This window comes from Adiantum capillus-veneris, chromosome 11 (genome assembly GCF_014529385.1).
Source record: "Adiantum capillus-veneris isolate H3 chromosome 11, ASM1452938v2, whole genome shotgun sequence".
NCBI classification, from domain to species: domain Eukaryota; kingdom Viridiplantae; phylum Streptophyta; class Polypodiopsida; order Polypodiales; family Pteridaceae; genus Adiantum; species Adiantum capillus-veneris.
Window position 1 is genome coordinate 26,798,165 of NC_140941.1, and position 5,278 is coordinate 26,803,442.

General features: G+C 50.5%; 1 pseudogene; it reads left to right on the forward strand.

The window, feature by feature from the left end:
* Positions 1-362: 362 nt before the first annotated feature.
* Positions 363-4,913, forward strand: LOC147447023 (uncharacterized; annotated as a pseudogene).
* The last annotated feature ends 365 nt before the right edge of the window (positions 4,914-5,278 follow it).

The following is a 5,278-nucleotide window of genomic DNA, read 5'->3' on the forward strand; positions in this document are numbered from 1 at the left end:
TAATAGCCGAAAACTTAAAGGCGTGTGTGCTGATTCAGTGGACAACTTCACCGGGATCAAAGGCTGCGATGGTCGTGGCAATCATCACTTTGTTGTCGGGATCTCTATGCCCCGATAGTGTCTATGCTGATGCCTTGTGTTTGTTTGCGGCCATGATGACCTTGGCACAGGGGCAAGAGCTCTTGTATTACAGGTATGCGGAGCTATATGCACGAAAGAAGGCCGTGGGTTGCCTCTCGTGGAAAGGCGGCCCAAGTCGCAAAGTGGAATTTTTTTATAAAGAAAAAAAGCTTGCCATGCTAAAAAAGGGATGGCGAGCTGCAGTCGTAAGCAGAAGGAGGACCGCCACTTGGGGCTAGCTTGCATGGAGAGAGAGGGTGAGAGGTCCCAATGGGCTGCATGGGGCGGGCATGAAGGTGGTGGACAGTTTTGCATGAGAACCGGCCAGTGGCATCAAGAGGGGTGCGCCAAGGAGGGAGCCAAGAGCGTCATCAGAGGGGCTGAGGTGGCTCTGAGGAGAGTGCAGGACAGGAGATGATGGCGCTACTGAGGGGCTGCAGGGCGGCCAGTCGAGAAGGAGAGCCAGAAGCCGATGGGCTGATCCACAAAGAGTAGGAAGGCAGGGGGAGACCTGGCTTGCAAGAAGCTGCCAAGGCAAGGAGGCCAAGATTCGGGGTCAGTAGTTATATGAGGAGGTTGCAGCCAGGGAGCCTTGCATGAGCCTGAAGGAGCGGGACTTGGTTGCAAAACGAGGTCGCCAAGGACAGGAAAAAGGGCTGCAGACCTTGGGAGACTGGTTTCTGGAAGGCTGTGGGTAGCTGCAAGGTGACGACGACCATCAGGTCATGAGGCCGCCAGGGACGGGTCATACAAGGTTATGCAGGAAAGGCTGAGGGCGGCCAGGGGCTGCGCCACTTGGTGAGCAGGTGTTGCAGAAAGGAGGAGAGAAGTGCCGTGTGCAGTGGGGGAGCCGACAGGGTTGTGGACAATAAAGATATGCAGGTGGCGCATCTGACAAGGGGACCAGGTTGCAATAAAAGAAGGGCCCATCATGGGCAGCTAAGAGGGAAGTCGATTGCATGAGAGTAGCTAGGCGCCATCAACGGGATGCCGCCCGCGGTGTCGATGATTGAGGGGTCGCCAGTATTGATGAAGCCGACGGCATGCCTTGGATCAAGCGTAGAAGGTCGTCAAGGATATACGGCTACTAGCAGCCGAGGAAGGGTATCCAATGGCACCCATGCACAAAATCGACAGTGATCAAGATTATGTTAGAGTTTTGTTTGTTTACTATGCATAACTGAGTTTATCATTTGGCCAAGTTATCTGGAATTTGCCTGTCTCCTTCTCGCTTATCTCATCTTGTGCTTCTCGCCCGTGGTAGCGATGGCTCCGGGTCTTTTGTGTGTGTGTGTGCACAGAGAGAGGAAGAGAGAGTTTGGGCGAGCTTAATGTGCATTGCAAAGTCGATGAATGTGATTGTATGTAGCTGGTATCGGTCATAAGCGAGTTGGTGCATAGAAGATTGGCAAAAAGTGTACATGTGTGTGTGATTCGGTGTGGGTAGGGGTGTTGGATAACTACTGGGCTATAGAGACGCAGTTAGCTTGTGTATAGGGTGTGTTCCCATTTCCCCCATCCCATCAATGGTGCCCCCAGTAAGGAGCTATTGATTGCTCCTTGGTGAAGTTGAAGAGGGTGTTGCGGTGATACCAGTTTCAAAGAACAAGTGCTGCGAAGCAAGATGTGTTCGGGTTTTCGGACTTTTACAGGTGCTGAAGATGCTGAAGTGTGGCTGCAAGACTACGGCCTTTTTCTGCTGGAGAGTGGCTTGTGAAGAGAAGAGGGAGTGGTTCAAGCTTTCCCGCTCCTGGTTTGTGGAAAAGCAAAGGTATGGTATGAGAGCTTGTAGGTTGACGAAAAGTTAGATTGGGGTACATTGGAAGAAGCATTTCGAAGCCGATATGTGGTCAACCCGCAGTGGACTGAAGTGAAGCAGATGATGGACGACCTAAAGCAAAGCCTTGACAGTGATTTTCAAGCATTCATGTGGGAGTTCGAGGCCATATGGAGCAAGTTGGTTAAGGTAACTGCTGTAGAGAATGCCGATTTTTTGAAGTTGACCAACTTTATGGACTGCTTGCATGTCAAAGTGCGGGATAAAGTCGAATTGAATGGGCCATGCACATACAAGGAGGTAGTAGCCTACGCACACAGCAGGACGAAGAAGCTTTTAAAGAATTAGTAGGCAAAGCAAGTTCTCGCGAGTCCATTGGTGCCAAGGCCAATTGCTAGGGAAGAGGCTCAGGTAATCCGACCCTTTGTTGATGCACATGTGGTAGAAGCAGAGAGGTGTGATGACAGAGTAGAGACGATACCATGTGGTCCTATGAGGCCTCAGCAGTTGCAGAGAGGAGTCTACCAAGTACCGTCTGATGTGTTTGACCAGGTGACTTCCGAAAAGCAAGCAGTGGAGAAGATAGCTGACGTGCCAAAGTCGGTGAGTTTTGTGGAGAAAACCGAGCTGTGTTTGAGCTATAGCAGTGCCTTGGATACGGACAGCACATGGGAAACAGAGTCTGCTTTCTCAAGGTATGAGACCTATGATGTTATGTATGTCGATAATTTGGTCAAAGAACAGCAGGTTGCAGGTGAAGAGCCAGTTTGTGAAGACTAGGGGGTTGGGAAACCCTCTCTCTTGCCTTGTGATGGCAGGCCATGCTAACTGAAGAAGAGTGCTTCGATGAAGCACAGTGGGGATTCGATGAGCCGGTGGTCGATGTAGATGATGAGTCGCAGGTTTTGGTTGCTAGAGCTATGGCGAGGATACAGGATATGCAAGGCTGTGTGCCTGCTCCATTACCGCTTGAAGAACCTATAGATAAGGTTTTTCCAATGTTTGTTTTGGATGATCGGATGCGGTAGGTTGATGTCATGCGATGGATTTGTTGATAAAGGTGGTTATGCAAGCACCACTATGCCGCTTGCTCTACAGGTTGTGTTTTTCAAAGACGATGAAGCTATGGAGAGCTTGCTAGCCGATGGCTAGGAGACACAGAATGCAGAAGATATGCAGGGTGTGCAGGTTTGTTTTGGGTGTGGAAATGGTCCATGTATACAATTTTTTGAAGGGTGGTGCTATGAAGGTCTACAAGACTGGTGGACTGACAAAGTTACAGGTGCAAAGCAGGGAATACTTATTTTTATCCTGGCGGAAGCTTCCTTACAATTGGGAGAGCCTATGGATTTCCATTTGACCCAGGCGGGATCTACAGCAGATGAATATCTCTCTCTATCTATCTTATGCTTCTTGTACATAGTATCTATCAATTTTCTTCTTATGCACTGATATATTACCTAAATGATGCTATGGTTGAGCATGAATGCTCAATGAGAGGTTGGGAAATGATGGTACAACTCGATTTGGTTGACCTCAGAAAGTGTCAGTGGGGCGGCAGATGCACGGCAGCAAGTAGGTGGATGGTCGCAAGCTTGGTCATGTAATCGATGCAGGTTGGAGCTGGTGCGGTGGAAATATGTATGTCAAATACGGAAATTTACAGATTGATGGTGGTTTTTTGGGAGCTCTAATAGCCAAAAAATTAAAGGCATGTGTGCCGATTCAATAGGACAAGTTCACCGGGATCAAAGGTTGCGATGGTCGTGGAAATCATCACTTTGTCATTGGGATCTCTATGCCCCGATAGTGTCTATGCTGATGCCTTGTGTTTGTTTGCGGCCATGATGACCTTGGCACTGGGGCAAGAGCTCTTGTATTACAGGTATGTGGAGCTATATGCACGAATGAAGGCCGTGGGTTGCCTCTCGTGGAAAGGCGGCCCAAGTCGCAAAGTGGAAATTTTTTTATAAAGAAAAAAAGCTTGCCATGCTAAAAAAAGGGATGGCGAGCTGCAGTCGGAAGCAGAAGGAGGACCGCCACTTGGGGCAAGCTTGCATGGACAGAGGGTGAGAGGTCGCCATGGGCTGCATGGGGCGGGCATGAAGGTGGTGGACAGTTTTGCATGAGAACCGGCCAGTGGCATCAAGAGGGGTGCGCCAAGGAGAGGAGCCAGGAGCGTCATCAGAGGGGCTGAGGTGGCTCTGAGGAGAGTGCAGAACAGGAGATGATGGCGCTACTGATGGGCTGCAGGGCGGCCAGTTGAGAAGGAGAACCCGAAGCCGATGGGCTGATCCACAAAGAGTAGGAAGGCAGGGGGAGACCTGTCTTGCAAGAAGCTTCCAAGGCAAGGAGGCCAAGAGTGGGGGTCAGTAGTATGAGGAGGTTGCAGCCGGTTGCAAGAGGGAGCCTTGCACGAGCCTGAAGAGGCGGGACTTGGTTGCAAAAGGAGGTCGCCAAGGACAGGAAAAAGGGTTGTAGACCTAGGGACTGGTTTGTGGAAGGCTGTGGGGAGCTGCAAGGTGACGACGCCCATCAGGTGAGGCCGCCAGGGGACGGGTCATACAAGGCTATTCGGGAAAGGCTGAGGGCGGCCATGAGCTGTGCCACTTGGTGAGGAGGTGTTGCAGAAAGGAGGAGAGAAGCGCCGTGTGCACTGGGGGAGCCGCCAGGGTTGTGGACGATAAGGAGATGCAGGTGGCGCATCTGACAAGGGGACCAAGTTGCAGTAAAAGAAGGGCCCATCATGGGCAGCTAAGAGGGAAGTCAATTGCATGGGAGTAGCTAGGCGCCATCGACGAGATGCCGCCCACGGTGTCGATGATTGAGGGGTTGCCAGTATTGATGAAGCCGACGGCGTGCCTTGGATCAAGTGTAGAAGGTCGTCAAGGATATACGGCTACTAGCAGCCGAGGAAGGGTATCCAATGACACCCATGCACAAAATCGACAGTGATCAAGATTATGTTAGAGTTCTCTTTGTTTACTATGCATAACTGAGTTTATCGTTTGGCCGAGCTATCTGGTATTTGGCTGTCACCTTCTTGATTATCTCATCTTGTGCTTCTCGCCCGTGGTAGTGGTGGCTCCGGGTCTTTTGTGTGTGTGTGCAGAGAGAGAGGTTGGGCGAGCTTAATGTGTATTGCAAAGTCGATGAATGTGATTGGATTTTTTTATGGTGTCGGTCATAAGAGAGTCGGTGCATAGAAGATTGGCAAAAAGTGTGCATGTGTGTGTGATTCGGTGTGGGTAGGCGTGTTGGATAACTACTGGGCTATAGAGAGGCAGTTATCTTGTGTATTGGGTGTGTTCCCATTTCCCCCGTCCCAACGCCCTGTCATCGACCACAATCAAAACATACAAAGAATCCATTATGTTAGAA